General features: G+C 37.3%; 1 long non-coding RNA gene across 13 annotated transcripts in view; it reads left to right on the forward strand.

Annotated features, from left to right (window-relative positions):
- Positions 1–4,436: 4,436 nt before the first annotated feature.
- Positions 4,437–18,941, forward strand: part of LOC137843238 (uncharacterized) — a 96,344-nt gene continuing 81,839 nt past the window's right edge. For 12 of the 13 annotated variants that reach the window (XR_011089421.1, XR_011089422.1, XR_011089428.1 and 9 more), the window contains exons 1-2: positions 4,437–4,614; positions 10,688–10,952. This is a non-coding gene — a long non-coding RNA (uncharacterized lncRNA). Of the gene's footprint in view, positions 4,615–5,834; positions 5,909–10,687; positions 10,953–18,941 lie in introns of all 13 variants that reach the window. The other variant, XR_011089423.1, reaches the window with a different exon arrangement.

The following is an 18,941-nucleotide window of genomic DNA, read 5'->3' on the forward strand; positions in this document are numbered from 1 at the left end:
CACTGTGAAAAGTGACTTAGATTTGTGACAGCAAGATCCACCACAGCACAAATGTCAGTGTCCCTTCTATCACGTGCAAGTATTTACAAGATCAATCCCTGCAGAGACTCAAATTCTAGGTGAAATTTTGTCCCCAGAGGGATGAACAGTGTTTTAGCCAAGGATATCAGTGAAACCATAGTTTCATTTGCAGTGTTTAAAAAGCCAACACTTTTTTATGTAACAGGACAAACACTTCTGATGATTTTGGCTTGAATAGGGACTCAAACAGTTTTGCCTTCTGTCAGAATCAGCAACAGTCACTTACAATGGTTTATTCATATTTGCCTAGTCACCATTCATTTATGTTCAACGTAACTCTCTGTTACCTGTTTATTGAAATGCAAAAACATACATGCATGTCAGACTGCTTGAAGTTAAGCTGTTACTTTTTGGTGCGAGGGTTAAATGTGACTAAAGTTTCAGTAGTTAAAATTGAAAACATAAAATGGTTATTTTTCTCCTTTTCAGAAATGAAATGTTATTAATCTTTATGGCATGCATAGTAGCAAATAGTTAATAGGCATGTATTTTGTGGCAGAAGTGAAGAGAGTTGTCAAGAGCATTAAGAAAATTTATAGGATTAAACTAGAAAGATGTATTTAGTTATTTAAAAGAAAAAGTAAAAAAGAAAGTCTCCCCAAATTCTCCATTAGTACCGGTTTACTGCCATTGCCATTCTTACCCCTTTTGTTAAGGGTTCAGTGTTCTATGTTACAACCAGTATAATAATATCATCCTTTCTTACCTTCCTCCACAGTAACAGGGAGAGAGCTCGTACGGAAAACTTCATGAGCTGATCTTTTTGTCTTGGCCATGTTTTCTTTGTTTGTGTTTCTCTGCTCCATGTACCCTTTTCCCTCATGCACACTGTGTACGCAACAACGTTTTTTGCACCCTTTACAGTGACAAGTATTGTACATCATTCCTCATCCCAATCCACCATCTCTCCTGCTCACAGGCAGCTCCTTGGTCTCAGAATCCTCACTGACTGTGAATGCAGCTGGGAACACGGCCTCCCTCCAACTTTTTTGAATCTGGATCTCGGAGCCCAACGCAGATGGTCTGTACCTTATACATAATAAAGAGTTTTTCTTCTGAGGCAGGCTTCCATAAATGTAAGAAGCAGACACTCTGTCTAGTTTAGACTTGTGTTTCTGTATCATTTTTTTTCTAAGTGAGCCTTGGGAGACTTGTTTGGGACTTCTTAATAGTTTATGGAGCTTGCTTCTACCTTGGTGCCAAAGGTAGAAACCTGTTTTGTCCACTTGATTTTTTTCTTAGGGAAAAATATACACATTAGCAAAATTAATCTGGGACACAGACAAAGAAAAAGAAACAAAACAAAAGCACTCCAGGAACTGATGAAAATCATTTAGGTTAGGAAGATGTCTTCTCATAAAAGTACAGCAGGTTTAAACTTACCATGTTTAGAAATACTTTGGAGTGGCCTGCTTGGATTTTGTATTTTGTAGTAGGAGTTGGGTCTGACTCTTTTTTTTTTTTTTTTTTTTGAGTTCCACTCTGCACTATGTTTAGACTTCAGTAATAAGCTATAAGTCAAGATCTATCCAAATCTTTAGGTAAGAACCAAACCAGAGCATTTTCGAATGTCAGGTGGTTGCAGCTCAACTGTCTTTGTTCCCAGCTTGTTTGTATATTGTCATATTTGCATTTTCAGTCTCTGCATTACAATAGTCATGCAAACAGGTACTTGTGTAGCGATCTATTTAATAGGTCTTGCTGTTCACGTGCTGTATTTTTCTGTTGTGTATTTTTCTGTGGAAGCTGCCTGCCTGCCTGCAAAGCAGTGTGCTCTGGGAGCTGAAAATGTAGAATGCAGGCAGGAAAAAATAATGGTAATACATTTAAACCAGTAGTTTTAGCAGCTGATTTGACCTCCACAGGAAATGCTTGTATGGGGTAGTATTCCTTGAAAAGATAGGGAAAAATGACCAGAATTAAGTTGAATTGTGATGAGGCAAAAAATTTTACAGGTATTTTGTTCCTTCTCTGTTTTGCATCTTGATGCTGTAGGATTACTTATTAGATAGTAACAATTACAGTTCAGAATCAACTCATGGATTTCAGAGCATTTGCTAAAACAATTTGAGATTCAAGTGCCTGAAAGAATAGTTCTCGCAGAAAAAATGCAGCAGTGTCAGATAAGACTCTCATTTGGAGTGTCAGTGCATGAGCTCTAAGGAGTGAATAGAGGGATTGAAATCTCCTCAGTGGAGGTTAACTCCAGAAAAGATGCCAGGTAGGCAGTGGTAATGAGCAACACAAAAATGACAGGATCCTTCAGGCATGGAGGGACCTCAGGTGGGCTCTAGTTGAGCAAGCTAAGGAGTGACAGGAGGCCTATTGGGGCATTGCTGGGCCTCTCACATGCAGGTCCGTGTGATTGTTGTAGCCAAGAAAGGGTTGGTGGCTGCAAGACAAAGATGCTGTTCTCGCCCTGCGTGCCTAAGCTATATGGGTATTTTTGCTGACCATCTGCTGGCAGCACTAACAGGAGCTGGCACTATTGCCTGGCCTCGTCTTGGTCTTCATATTAGGTTTCTGGGTTAACGATGTAGCTTTACTGATTTCAGGTCAGTATCCTGGATTCAAAAATCATGACATAGTTTAAATGCTGTAAGATGTTATCATTTCTTTAATTTGCTGTGTGGTTTTTGAGTGGCTTAGATGCACGGTTTAAGCATGTATCCATAACAGTGAGGGTTAGAGGTATATTTAGCCTTAAAAATTGCCATGTTTTGTAATTGCATAACTGCAGGAGACAGGTCTTTAAGAACAATACCAAATACCATGAAATTTATTTCATTATAAAATTAAGCAACACTTATGAGATCAAGTGTCTGATGCTTTTCTGTTTAGTTGAAACTTTTGTAAAGCAAATATTCATCTAACGAGGATTTTTTCAAATCATGAACTATGTCTAAACTTCTAAAATGGTAGCTGCTGTTATGTGCTCATCTTCTTGGCACAGTAGTTAAGGTATTCAGTAATACTCAGGGACACAAATTTGGAAATATGAATTGAAATTAGTCACCCTGCCACTATATAAATTGCATGCCAAGAATAGCAGCATCTAGTTTCTATAGAAAAGTATGGTTCTATAGAAAGTTATATGTTTCTGTATTATGTGTAGGTACATTTTTAATTTTAATTTTAATATTTTATATTTTAAACGTATAATTTAAATATAAGAATGCATTTAATTTTATCAAATATATGTGGATCCCTCAGTTGTCCACATGCATCTGTGTGAGCAGTGTGACAGGAATTCCTTTCTCTGCAAGGTTTGAATCATCTGAAATGATGAATTTCCACAAACACACTGCAGATGGGGATGAGTCTCCCACGGCACATCAGGCTTGGCCCTTCTCTGGCAAATTGCAGAATGGATTTTGGATTTTTACCTTGATAGCAGCCTCATGGAGAAGGCCTTTCTCTTGTTAAAAAGCACGATCGTTCTTCAGCTGTTAATTAGTCTTATCTGGAGCTAGATTCAAGCCTGTGATGATGATTCCATCTCTGGCTTCCTGAATGCTGCATCCTCAGGATATCTCCAGTCTGAATTTACGGACTGCACGGTTACTGAGCAAGGTACTGGCACTGTCTGAAACACAGCCACTCTCCGTGCTGGAAAACAGCCCTATAAGAAATAATGCATGGCATGTCTGAGAAATGGTTGTATTACTTCTATGCTGGACAATTTATCAGATCAGATTTACTCAGTTATTTCTCAGACTACGTGACTTGTAAGTCAAAAAGCAGGTGTCTATCCTTTTCATGTCGATGAAATGCGTGGGGCGTACAGTTCAAAACAATTCTGCTGTCCTACTTTAAAATGCAGATAACTTCTTTTCTTTTACAGTTTGCCTCACTGTATAGAGAGCAGTCTGAAATATATGTGCACACTGATTGATCTGTTGCATTTTCTTCAGTGGTGCAGGGCAGCCTTCTGACAAAGGCTGTCATTCTGTGCAGTGCGATCACAAAGCTAATGGATTAAGATAGAGAAATATCTGGCAGTGTGGTGATAAAAAGGACACAAAAAGAATAAAATCTTTGTACAGGGAGCTGTGTGAGAATTTCTGCCCTTGCACAGTTCAAATGTGTGCACTGGAGAACATCTTGTGCTTTCCTGCCTACACTTCGATATGGGACCCAATTTTTAAAAATGGGTGTTTCTGTAAAACTTTTATTCTTAGATTTGTACTTTTGTACTTACCTCTTTATATATTTGAGATATAAATGCAATGCACAAGTATCCTTTTTATGGATAACACAAAAGCAGGAAGAGGAAAACCATTATAGACATTTGCTGATTCAGTTGATACATATTTCCATGTTTATGCATAGTGAAATTTTATTTTATTTTTTCGGTGCCTGGATGTAGCTCCCCCGTCTGTGTGAAATCTACAGCAGCAGAACTACAGTTCTGAACTGAAAAAGCTCTTCCTCATCAGAATCATCTTTCAACATGCAGGAAGAAAGTATCTGAAGAGAAGTTTCCTATTGCATCATCTGCAGGACTCCCAGAAAATTATTGTGCAACTTGGGGTAAGATTATAAACAAAACAAAACAACTTAGTTGCAAAGTAGAAGCTGATGTGAAGTGTGAAGGTATAATTTAGGGCAGAGAAGAAGATACTGTTTGTAGATTGACCTTTGTACTGAAATGTCTTTCAGAGCAATTCCATGTAAGAAAATTTTCATGTGGTGTTTCTTCATATGATAAAAGCAGAAGTAACAATAAGTCCAAGTTTATTACCAGGATTACATATATATATTTTAAAAGTGTTTTATTTGCTATTCAAAAATGAAAATATACATTTGTGTTTTCTCTATTTTTATGGTATATTTCAAAGTACAGAAATACTGAACTACAAAATACAACTTTTAGTGGAAGCATGGAGAGCATGAATCTCTAAATAATGCTGTAAATTTTGGCTTGCTTAGCTCCTGAGAAATAGCTGAAATTTTTGCATTTCATGCAGTTAACATCAGTCTCATTCTTAGTGTTTTTGGTTTGTGTTCAGTGATAATATCCATTATCTTACATTTGGTGAATTAAATTATCATAGAATCATATGATAATTCTTCTGGTTTATTTGCTTATTGCAATATCAGTTTGAGGTGTCATCAGGATACCTTCTATGTGACTGCAGTATGTCACATGCAAAATATTTTCCAAAGGATAGTAGTACTGCAGGCATTTACATTCATGGTAGTATAACAAATAATGGAATGATCACTTTATAACTTTAGGAGTTTGGCTAGGGCATACAAACAATTTATTTTTCATTTGTTTTTAGTCAGACAAGCTTATAATTAAGACAGTAGTGGGCAAACGCATTCCTGCAGCCTTTGCATCTCATCTTTCTTGCTGACATCAAAGGGAATATTTGTGGTAGAAAACATTGCAGTTGGTAATAAGTGTTTGTGGGAGAATCAATAGTATGAGGATCCTTTCTTGTAATCTGATTATCCTCTACCCCCTATCATCTGTATGCCTGCAGTGAAGGAAAAGCATGCTTGCATTTTTGTTATCATTCCAAATGCTGTAGATAAAAATGATAGCTGTACACTGGTACTACATTCTGGGCACTCCCCAGACCACCAGAGATATTAAGGAAAATGTGCTTATATAAAAACACATTATATTAAAAGACTTATATAACCATTACACAGTGTCTGATTTTTTAGAAAAGTGTGGTGTGAGTTTCTCTTTTGCTTATGAATTTGTTGCACTGATTGTTGCCTGTATGGTCCAACTATAGATTAAATCAAGAACAGAATAAAACTGGAGGTGAACAGGAATCTTGATGCACTTTGTTTAGTACAGGAGATATAGGTAGGTGAATACATGTGTGTGCATGCTTATGTGTGTATAAATATATAATGGTTTAGATTCACTGTGTCTGAGGACAAAACCCTATATGTAACAGGCCTTGTACCTTAATGGGCTGTGCATCTTTTGCGTCAGTACTGACACAGAGGTTGGTAGATTGTCCTGGATTGTCACTGGTGTGCGAGAAAGAGGGTTGCTAGCAATGCCATTTCTCTAAGGGCCGTTTGAGTCTATGATTCGATTCCACACTGCTTGGCCCTAAACAGCATGTGTTTGTTGGCTGTGAGGATCATGTGTCTCTGCAAAACCTAGGGATGATTTTTGTGGCTTGGATCTATACTTGAAAGGCACTGTGGGGTTGAGTTTCAAGGCTTGGAAATATTTGGACAGAATATTTGGATATTCTGTTGATGAAATGTTATCAGTTTGATGATTTCTCTCAGTCTATATCCTGAATTACATGCCAGTGATGTTAAACAGCTGAGATTTGTGTCCACCTATATTTTACACTGAATTTGATATATAAATAGCTCACCATAAGAGTATGATTATATTAAAAAAAAAAAAAGAGAGAGAGAAAGAGGAAAAACAGTCCAATTAAGAGGTTCATTGTTCTTATTAAAAAAATAGGTATTACCAACATCTGTGGTGTATATAAGTCTGCTAATATATGCATCTCTTCAGAAATAAACCTCAGAATAAATTGGAATATCAAAGACTAGACTGCAGTCTTTTAAAACTTGATCCTTATATGTTTAAAATGAAGCGATCTATTACAAGAACTCTAATGGCATGAAGTTTTGTTAGTGTCTGCAGATCAAGGTTCATTCTCTGAGGAAGAAATGTACCTAATGCTAAAAGGAAGTAAAGCCCAGTGATACTGCCACAAATAATTAAAATAAATTTACCAGCAAACCATCTGCAATTGCTACAACAGATGCTAACTTGTTGAGCAGTAGAGTAACACTCTCTCTCTTTGTGGTTATTTTGTATCACAACTTTCTTAGTAGTAATCTAGTTTCTTCCTGAAAACTAACTACTGTATCTTTGGTTAACTGTCTGACAATCAATACTCTTGTTACTTTCTCATTCTGTTGGTTCTCCCGATTATTTTTTATTTTTATTTTTTTTTGTAACATAGCTCAAAAGTCTTTTAATGCCCAATGAACTTTCTTCAGACACATCTGCTGGATACTCTCAGGGAGGAGAAACTGTTCTCCACACTTCAGGTTTCCTGAATGGGTGCAGTTGACTCTGTCAGCAGTACTGCTGTTATTGCATTGCTCCACGTAAAAATAGAAAGCGAAGTCAGTAAGTCCAGTCTTATCTCACCTGTTGCAAAGTGAGAAATGAGGCATTTTGAAAACAGATGCAAACACAGATTCAGTTTAAGTTTGTTTACTCTAATTTCTCAGTTTTTTTACTGAGGGACCACAATGTTCTTAAATACTCAAACCAGGAGAAGGGAAAGGCTGACTGAAATAAATGCAGCAGTGCTCTCCAATATATAGCTACTTTTTCTGTACATTGTGCCAGTGGAAGAGGACCCTTAAAAAAAAGTGGTTCAGCTATAGTTAACTTTTAAAATAAGAGATTTATTTTGAAGATTCAAGGAACAAAAGGAGCTTGCAAGATGTAAAGTAAAAAGGTAATTAAATTCACTATATAACCAGAAGAAAAGAAGAAAGGCAGTTTGCTTTGAAGTATTTTGGTATAAGTCATTCCTTCTTTCATTTTCCATAAACCTTATCTTTTTATAAATTATCAAACAGTACTCAGAGACTGAAAATATTATTTGAGTACTTCCAAGAATTTGTTTATATTAGCAATTAATGAGTCAGAATTATTAAACAATGATTAGCATATATGAATTCCCGTAATTGGAAACTACATATCAACCTAAAGAGGAACCTGAGGTAGATAAAAATCAAACGTGTGTATAGTTATATTTGAAGCACTAGATGTAATTTGTGTATGGAATGAGGTGAGGTAGGTGATTTTTTGCCACCTACCTCAAAAAGCAGTTGTAGATGGTTTACTAGGAACTTTCTTTGCTCTCATTTACCAATCAGTGCCTAGCACTGACACTTAACTTCAGATAATCTGTCTCATAAGAACCACCCAGAAGCTAGCCTTTATTTTTTCCTTTACTTTCAAGCTTTGATAAGATCAAAAGTAAGCTGTCTTCAGCTGGCTTGAGAAAGAGGGACAGTTTAAATATGCCTTTAAGAAACCAGCTTTAGATGCTGGGCAGGGCTCTAACTATATTGAGGTCATCATTCTGCTGTCTCATTTTTGAAGATGCTAGATGGTTCCAGCCTGATGTGGCTTATGGGGGACTGCAGCAATTGAGATTGATAGGATACTAAGGAGAGGGTGGTTATGTTGGAGATACTGGAGCCTTTTTGCAGGTGGTATCTGGTTTTCTTTGATTAGATCTAGACATGATTTTCAGGATATGTTTTGTGTATATTTTTAATGAATTTGTTTTGGTTTTAATGGTTGAGAGCTGGTCTTGCTAAGTGAAGGCTCCAGTCTGCATGACATTGCTGGAAAGTAAATTTAAGGGCATGTTATTTCTGAAGGCAGTTCTACATTTACATGGTCACAGATGCACAGACTGCTCTAAATTCATAGGTTCATGCATCACTACTGCTCTGACTACAAATACTGATAATACATGTAGATCAAAGAATGTAAAGAAAGCACAGTGTGTTCTTTTCCCATTTTTATGTATGGTTTTGCAGCTAGAAATGAAATTAATGCCATTTGTGGACAAGCTTCACAAGTCGGAAGTGAGTCTGCTAAAATGGTTGACATAATCAGAAGGCACATCTATAAATCTGATTTTTTACAACACAGGATCAAGGAATTATCTGGCTTTTCTGCTCTTTTCTGATTTCAGTTCTCTGGAGGTGGGCATTGCTGGGCAATGAAATTATGTGTCTACAAAGATCAGATTCTGAAAACTGGCCACAACAAAAAATGATTGATATTTCATTATTTTATTTATAAATAATTTTACATTTATATTAGAGTTAATTGCAACAATTTTTTCTAGGACTCTAGAATGAGGCACTGGAACTGACATAAGTTGCTCTGAGTATCCACTGGATTTAAAATTCTTGCTGTTTGGATTCTGTCATGAAATGGTTGGCATCTCAATAATCATGACAAGTGTGTATGTTGGCAAGGAACAAAAAATGGTGGTGCCTCTGAAGTTTTGCAGGAAGTATACTGCCTGGAGATGGTAAACAGTTGAGCCATTACTAATGCCATTCTGTTGGCTGTGTTGCAGCTAATCTCTAAAACAAAGAACACTGGTCACACATTCTAGTTGGTAATAAGAACTACTGTATTTGTGTGTTTTTTTTTCAAGTGTCTTCTGACACTGGAGTTCTCATGTGCCCACTTCTTTTGTTGTTCTTTTGATAATAAAATAAATCTGACTACAAGCTCTCTCTGCCTTTAAACGGAAGTAGGGACTGCTTGAAAAAGCAAGACCCTCCTAAAATTTTTCCCTTCTAAAGGAAATGTCTGATTTTTCATTTGTCTTTGATCCCGTCTCATCAATGCAATTTTAATCCTTCAAAAAATTGAGCCTGCAGTTCATGATAGTGCAAGACCGGATCCCTTCTATTATCATATTTTTAGCAACAATTATTTTGAGCATTTGCAAAATGAAAGGCCTGCATCAATCTCAAATCTTAGCCCTTAAAATTTGCTGTAACTTGTGCAGGAGAGACACTGGAGGATTGAATCCAACACCTTTGTTCTCCTCAGAAAAGACAAGTTAGATGTGAGCTTTTTCTTGTTTTGGCTTGATGATTTTCTCAGTGGCTAAGTCAAATTAAGCGTACAGTAGCCTCTCAAAACAATATCCATTCTCACATCTTTGTTTTCAATATTTCAACTTACACTCTAAAGAACATTAATCGGTGTTTTTTCTTCTTTGAAACATAGCATGTTTACTGACCTAAGAATGCTGTATTTGCTATACTGTGTCAAGCCTTCTGGGGGTTAAGTGTAGCACATTTTGATGTGCTGGGTGTCATGGGAATGGTAATGGCCACCTCCACATCTGAAACAAGAGCCCAAGAGTGATGTGAGGCTGTGCCTGACAGGTGCACCCTCAGCTGGAGGAGATGAGGTGCTCAGCACCTGTGGAGCGACTCCTCCCAGTAGGGAGGCACCAAAGGGGAGCCTTCTTCCTTATGGGTTTTACAATCTTCTCTGAGCAGAGCTTCTTACTGTTTTTCAGAAATTATATACTTGATTGAAACATAATTTTCCTTCTGCTTATGGAGCTCAAATTCTCTTAGAGGCACAAATTAATGGGGAGATAGGTTGTTTGCTGCAGAGTTGAGGAGCTGTGCTGCAGAAAGAAAAATCATTGCTAGGTGATTTGTTAGGCTTAAGCAATGCTTCCAGAAATTTTCAAGAAAGAATGTTTACCTGCAATTGGGACTGACTGTCACATTTTCTTAGGACACTCTCCATTAGACAATATTGAAGTTTCCTTAAATGTGGTCATTATGTTTCTTTTCGTAGACTTCTAATGTTTTACTTAGGAGGGAGGTGAGGGAGACTTCAGAAGATTTGGAGGTTATTGCCAAGGTTGTCAAGACAATCTCCTGCCCCTGTGGCTGTGGCAACTCAACTGGAACTTGGAAAGAGGAGCACAGTTTGGCAGTTAGAAAACATGGAAATTTTATTCTCATTGCACCTGACTGATATACCTATGTATTGTATGTATTAAAGCTCTCAAAATATCTGTTTTAGAGAGAGGCTGCAAAGATATGGAGTCCTCGTGTTATTTACCTACTATGCTGTGCACAGAAGGATGGTTAGCATCAGGCAAGCTACGAAAGACCCACAGAGAAGAAACATCTGATTAACAGGACCTAGAAGTGGGCTAACGAATCCCCTGCAAGGAACTGGACCATTGGGAACACTAAACTTTCAGACCAAGAGAACTTCATACATATATGGGAGAACTGTGGCTGTTACATGACACCAACAATGGGAATAAACGTGGAAAATGCAGGTATGTTTTTATATATATATATATATATATTTCCATAGGATAAAATGAAGAAGTAAAATCAGGAACTCTGGAACAGCTGAGAAAAATATTTGGGGAAAATATATAGCAAGGTAGCAGCAGGATACTTTTCTCTAAATCCCAAAAGTCTGAAGCGGAGGAAAGGAGATATTTGCATCATGGAGCTGAGAATTCTGGCATCCACATGTAACTTTAGAGACATAAAAGATCTCCTAATTAGAGACAGGATTATTTGTGGGACACGTGATTCCAGTTTATGGAAGGAATTGCATCTAATCCTAGCAGAATGAATCAAAAAACAAGAGCAGCTTAACTGTCCAGGGAAGGGAGTAAAACAATGACAGCCACTCCTGCAATCCGCTACATACACTCAAAGTGAAAGCAGGAGACATGACAGAGATAGGCACATGGAAGATGCCACTGTGACAGTGCACAGGTACTGTCTTATGAACGGATAGTGGAAGGAATGTGGAAACCATCCCTACTCAGGCCTTAGTGCTGCATGCAGCCTTTTCTGTGAAAAAGCAGCTGCACATGCAGTTAGGGAGAGATAGCCAAGATATGGGAGAATATCTAAAGCAAGATGTAAGTAAATTCAACATCTTGTTGCACATGTTCACTGCAGAAAGGGCAAGCTGCCTCATTTTTTCAGCTACTGATTGCAGTAACTGCATTTGCGTAGTGTTACTTGATCAGCAGCCACTCGACAGCAGTAGGAGCATGGAGCTTGCAGCGCTGCTGCAAGTCACAGCACTCTGCTCCTCTGTGCTGAGCTGTGCTGAGGAGCAGAGGGCACTACAAGTACCACCACAACACGGTGAGGCAGTGGGGAAATAAAGGCAGTGAATGGTATGGGAAAGGTTTGTGGGAACGGATTCACAAGAGTAGCTTAGCAGTGAGCAGCAGGACTGTGGTGCATGTATAGCTGACACCTCATGGACTCTTCCACCCTCAGTCAAAGACAAGGAGGTCAAGAGCAAAGCCAACAGGCATTTCAGTGGGATACGGATGATAGTTTCAGAGTTCGGCATGTATGAAGGAGTATGAAATCAAATTGGTCAAGGTGGGCTGCTGGTAAAAGCCAGCTTGTAGGTGTCTTTTGGTTAGCAGCCCCTAGCCTGGCTAGTAACCAAACACTTGCTTGAAAGTCACAACAGCAGCTGTCAGAAGGGAAGTTGTGGTGACCTGCCTACAGCTTGGAGAGGACAAGTAGGAAGATAGCATTTGAAAGAGGCACCAGGAAGTTCAATCTGTTTGAGCATGACCTGAATGTTACCCCCATTTGCTGTGTTTCTACATGCCGTTCTCTAAAGAAAAGCCAATTATATCTTGGAAGAATAGATGCCTCTCATGTTGTTATTCATCATGTGGTACATGAAATGCTAACAACAACCAGAAATTGTGAGTTAACCTTGTCCTTTCATCACATATGGTCATCTCAGTTCCTAGACTGGTGACTGCTCAAAGCTGCCGGAAAATAGTTGGGCTCCAGACAACTAAACTTTTATACCTCAGTACAAAAGGAGTAAAGAAGACGAGAAGGAAAAATGATTGTCTCAAGGGGCACAGCATAGTGGTTTGAGTAGTTCTGCTTAGAAAGTCACTTGTGGCTTTTATAATGAGGAACTTAAGGTTTGAATTTCCAGACTTATTAGCTGTACATTTGTTTGTTTTTTATTAGCTTAATATACTGTGTGCCACATTTTCTTTGGGGTATTGAGTCAAGTGATAGATTCATCCAGTTTAGCTCTAAATGCACGTGCTTTCTTTTCCTTAAAATTTTGAACAGCTATGTCTCAAATTTCCATGATGACTTTATTTAGTGCCTGTGAATTTTTGGTACAGCATCTAATGTTTTCTGTCAAGTTATCTTTCTAAGAATGTGCTTCTGGCTAAAGTAGAAGGGTAATGTAGCTTTTGTTTGCTCTCTTTCTTGAGCAGTGAGAATTGTAATTGACTTCTTAGGTGAGCAGACACAATTAAACCACCTCAGTCTATGAAAGGATCACTGGAAGTTTTCAGCCCCAGAGCTCTCTGCTCTAATAGGAAAGAAAAACAAGTTTTAAAAAGTCTGAGAAAGGCATGGCTATTAAGCTAATACAGTATACTTCATCTAGCTGCTAAAACCCCTGACTGTTAACAGTGATTAAATATAATTGCATCAATAGAGATGTTGTTTAAAAAAATATAATTAAAAAAAAAAATAAATCACCCTGAGCTTCGTTAGAAGCTATCTTTAGGAAACCCCAGTTCCTTGAGTTTAAAGAGTTGTATGTAATACTGGAGTTTGATTTTGGGTAGTGCTTTGAAGTTTTTTTTAACCAAGGAATATGTAGAAAGAATAAATAAACCATAGCAGAACAAATACACGTTTCTGAAGTATTCTGCTAGGTTTCATTATATATCTACAGTACACGTGGTATTTTCAAAAAGAAAGTTGTGCATAAAACTGGAAAATTAATGGAAAAATACTCAGACATCTTAAATCTCTGACCAAATAATAAAGATATTTGGAAGAATAAACAAACCACCATGTGCTGGATAAAATTTTCATTGAATGGGATGGAAGGGCTTCCATTACTTTCAGTTAAAGCTATTGAATTCATTCATCAGCCTGCACGTTTCTAGAAGCTATTTGATGTTACTTGATATGTAAAGGAATCAGTTTATTTCACAACCTGCAAAACAAAGTTTCAAATCTTTTTTCCACAGATTTAAAATATGAGTTCTGTCATGTACATAACTCTACAGAGTCTTCCAGAGGTGGTACAATTTCTCCAAATGTATGTGCTCTGAAAAAGTTCTTCATAGACAGTACGCTGTTAACAAATTAATCAGTTTGGGTATTATGCAGAATACCACATGCTCTTGTGTATCTTTGGAGCTGAAGTGGATATTTGCAGATTAAATTTTATTGCACAAATCATAGGAAATAGATGTAAAGTGAAGGGGGACTGTAAAACCTCCTTCAGTAAAATACTTAAAAGTTATGAAATAATCTAATTCTTACTCAGTTTTGTCTCTGCCAATGTTAAATATTACTGCAAGTATTTGTTGCAAGAACCTCAGTTACTACTAAGACAAAAGTATGATAGTGAGTCCTGTTTGCTAAGGGAAATCAGATACTACAAATGTGTTCCAGAGGAATAATCGTGTGTTATTTGTGGGTATTCAAGAGAAGCGATAATTTTTAAGCAGAGAATGCTATTGATAATGTTTTTACTGGGAAACACTGTAAAAATGTATATAGCTATTCCTCTAAAACACCAGAGTTTTATGTCTACATCTTGAGGTGGGGTGAGGTGCTGAACTAAATTTAACCATTGGCAAGTCTTTTTCAAATATAGGCACATTCTGTTCTTTAATAAGTTAAATATATTAAAAAACAAACAGAAAAAAATGAGAATGTGTTGATACTTAGGGCATCTAATGAAATGTTCAAATATAGCTGTGTGGATACAAGGTAGATATGCACTATACAAAATGGAAAGATAGTGTAGATAATGAAAAATGAGTCCCTTGTGAATTTATTATTCCTATTCTGCTTAACTGTTAGCCCTTTATTGTGAGAATCTCACTGTGGAAAAATATTTTTATAATCTCTGTTTGGCATTTTTGGTCCTCATGCAATTTTGATTCATAAGTTGAAATCCTGTTTCCATGGAAATCAGCTGAACTGTTGATCAGCTTTGGATTTTTCCCAGAAATCAAGGCAATGGGGGACATCATCTAGGCTGATGAGTTGCAGTCATCATCACAATTTATCTTTTAAGTTTCTGCTATCAGTCAACCTAATTTTTAGTGAGACTGAGCTGCAGATAATATCCTTTTTGTGTTCCAGAGACTGTTAGCATATTTCAGAGACACCTTTGAATTGAAAGGGACTGAGTGGATGCTTGCTGGACATAAACCTTTCTAGTTACTTTCCCGATATACTGAGCAAGAGGAAAAAACAATGTGTGACTAAGACATGACAAAAATAAAATAAATTCTTTCAGTTTTCTAGAGGAGGAAAAGCAATTTTAGGATTTGTGGGGGAACAGGGTCCACAATTTATCCTGATCACCAGGGTTAAAAGCTGATAGATATGACACAATCAGGTAATACCCAATTGTCCCAAGTTCTCAGGAACATACCACAGTGATCACACAGCTGCGATCTCTCCTTGTCGCTCCTGTGAAGAACTCAGGTACACAGAGTGAATCTGCTCAGATGCTTGAACCTGACTTGTCACAGCATTCTCAGCACTTTTGACCAAAAGTAGTTGTTTGTGGGCAGTTACTGCCTGGTTGTCAGCATCATGTGACTTCTTGTGTGACAGCTGTCAACAATTTCCTTAGTAGGAGCCAGATGATCTGCTTCTTTTCTGTGCTGTCATTGCTAGTAATAGGTGTAGTTATTCCCTGATTACTTTCAGAACAGCTGAAATTACAATAAACATTTTACCTCTTGGAAAGGAGAAAGAAATCAAATCAGTGCTTGATACATAGCTTGGGGGGGGGGGGGGGGGAGGGCTAAGCTGAACTAGTTTTAATTGGAGTAGTAAGGAAAAGTGAAGCTCAAGATGCCAGCTTTGTCATTCCCTTAGCTCAAACTCATAACTCAAAGAACTGGATGTAGTAGAAATTGGCTACTGTGGGAAGGGTGGGAAAATAATACGATTTTTTGCTGCTTTGAATGTGTTCTGTTAGGCATTTGAGTGGGAGGGTGTCAGTGAAAACAGACCCTTCCCTGTACTGGAAATGCCAGGTGCTTTACTTCAGCAATATTCAGATTATGAATTTATTTCTGGCTTTCCTAATCTTTGATCCTGCCATTGAATCCGCAGGGGTGCAAAAATCCACCCACACAGATCCGATTTCCAAATCCTGGCCTTAATTATTTATGGTTTGGTTTGGACAAATTACTGTTCTCCTAGTAATAACCACAGTTATTACCAGAAATATAGAACTATCTAAAATGTATATACATTATGTATGTACATATTTTTTAAGATGTTGCCTTTATTAAAGTGTTTTGAGGCTTCACTGAAATTCTCATTACTCAGTCTTGCACCATGCTGCTTTTCACCTGACCACACTGGCCTGGATCCATAGCAATTAATTTTCAGAAAAAAACAGCACATAATATTTATAACCCAAAAGCAGTCCTAGAACAAAAAAGAAGTACCTCTAGCTTTAGACATTGGAGAAAAGATCCTAGTGTTTTGTTAAACTGCGAATGGGCTGTGCTATTCTTTCTGCACAAAATGGATCCCACATATGCACCTTTTATTTTTTTTAATATCTCTGGGTCCTGTTCATAATACCAACTTATCTCAAGCTAGATGCTTTTCATCTGCATATAAATTGAAGATGAATCCCTTACAGGAAAAACAAACAAAAACTTTTAACCAAGGACAGTATTTCATAAAACAAGAATAAAATCAGAATTTACTGAGCCTAGAAATGCCAACCATTCTTACTGGAGTATGGCAAGTTCAGTGACTTGTGTTTTTCTCAGAGTCATATTTTTCCTGCTTTTTCCTGAATTTCTAATAAAAAAAATAAATGCTACTATATGTGCTGTAATAATGCTTAGGTATGGATTTCCAGCGTGCAAGTGTTGCTTTAAATTTGGATCCTTTGTTTTGTCCCTTAATAGGCCTGGGCCAAAGAAATACACTGTGTTCAAATATTCATACAATTGGACAATAGGGTTTCCTTCCAACCCAAGCCTAACCATTCAGTGATATAGCAAGCTAGGTAATTTCAGTTATCCTCACTTGAGATTCACCTGAAAGTTAGCACAAACCTTCACATAAATCCTGTGTCTGCATAGAATCACGTAAAACAGAGTTATATTAGTAGTTAGCAACCTGAACCCGAGCTTTGAATGAGGTGCAGTCCAGGTATTCTAAAAAAAAATTCCCATTCCTCAAATAGCTTGTCAAGTGTTAGATGGATAACCAAACCTGGTAACAGCTGGACATGTTTTTCTCTCTGTAAGATTTTGAACAGTTGTCCTCCTAAGTGGTGAGGTAAAAGACTTCTCTGTCACATGTCCTATGCTCTCCAAACAGGGAAACTGATTCTGAGGTTAAAGCAATGGGCTTGGGCTGGGGTGGCAAAGGCTGAGCTCCCAGCAATGCTACAGACTTCCTGCACAGCATTGTATGGCCACTCATCTCTCTGTACTGTGGTTTCACCATCATGCTACACTACTAGTTTGTGGAAGATCTCAGTGTTAGTGTTTGTTGAGCACATGGACGTTTTCAGGTGGAGAGCAGTAGAAATGTAAAATACCATTCCTGGGTGTTTTTTTGCTGCCTGCAATGCGCTGAGAAATCACATGCAATAAGTCTATTTGCCATTTATGTAATGAGAGAGAAACATTATTTTGATTTTTGTCAAGTTAGTGTATGTTATAGGATCTGAGATCTCAGTCCAGTGCGTGACTGCTGTGGACTGCGATTCCAGACTCAATGTCCAGGATACTTGCTAAAGTTACAGGCAATCTTTGTTTTGCACATTTTGTTGAGGAAAAATAAATGTCATTAAAAGTGTACTAGAATGGGAAAAAAAATCCAGTAAAAATCATTTTTTGTACAATTGGCCTATCTGAAAATTCTAGAACCTCACATAGGACTGCATATTTTTCTCACAGAAAACAATGTATTTGCCTTTCAATAAATAGTATTTTTTGTAATTAAAACATTAGCATTTTACCAGGTTATTAAATAATGCAAATGACTTTTTTTTTTTTTTCTGTATAGTTAGTTCATATTTCCAAGGCATCTTTCTGTTTAGTATTCCTTAAAAAAAAAATCCCAAGCTTTTGCAGTTGCCAGTTCCATAGCTTTGGTACTCTCGGCAACCTGTGGTGGAACTAGCTGTGTTCTAAGTGTAAAATACAGCTCTTGAAGAGATTCTCAGTTCTCTCCCGGTGGAAAGGAAAAGTAAGCTAAATCAGAAGCTCTGTTTTAGGGCCTTAATGATGAGAAGTCAGTTACACAATGGGGAAGAATTTTGCCCTTAGTACATGCTTACAATATTATTTCCCTATGTAATTAGCAGATTCCCTCCTGGGTTGTCATGGGTATTAGGAGACTTTTCTTTAAAGATTGTGAACCAAGGTTTAAAAATGACTAGCAATTCTGGAAACATCAGTGTTGGGGAGCCTTCCAAAGGTTTCAAAGCATTCAGCTCTTCCTAGGAGTTTCACTGATGAGGTGTCTCAAGTTGGGATACAAAAGTCCGAACTTTTCACTTTCCATTTTTTTTTTTTAATAAGAAAGTGCCATAAATGTATACTTGCTCATTAACAAAAAGCAATGTCTTCTATGTTTGTTTTTTGCATTAAAAAATAGTCCACATGTGTTTTTGTATGGGAAATGTGGGAAATGTTATACAAACAAGAAATGTTTCATCTTTGAAGCTACGAGTAGATTATGGCTTTTCAAAATGTGCAAATTTTCTCTATAAATTAATCTTTTGCTATCTTTTGTTAGTATCTTTCAAGTTCTATCAGCTTCCAGCTAGAAAGCTAATCATAAAGCATCAGAATTGCACCCTTTTAAACAAACAAAAGAAGGGTACGCATCTGTAATATCAGTGTAATGACACCAAATTTATGCATGTATGGTTTAGTATTATTTACCTAAATGCTTGTTCATTGGCATGTAGACAATTTCTTCAATACTTTATCTTCATGTTATGTTTTGCAACACCAGAATGGCATAATTAGACATCCACCCGCAAGCATTTTAAAGATTTTTCCACACAGCCATAAAATTGCACCTTCCTCATTGAATATAAAATCAAGTACACCTGTAATAACAAAGCAGGGGAACACTATGCATCTCTTCCTGGATGTTTAACTGCATTGCAGTAGAGCTGTGGTGGTTTGGCTTCACAGGCTCAGTGAAATTAAAGGTCAGGTCCTAATGCTATGTCTTCCTGTTTAAAATGAATAGCTTGTAAATGTTTATCT

Source organism: Anas acuta, chromosome 1 (assembly GCF_963932015.1).
Source record: "Anas acuta chromosome 1, bAnaAcu1.1, whole genome shotgun sequence".
Taxonomy (NCBI): domain Eukaryota; kingdom Metazoa; phylum Chordata; class Aves; order Anseriformes; family Anatidae; genus Anas; species Anas acuta.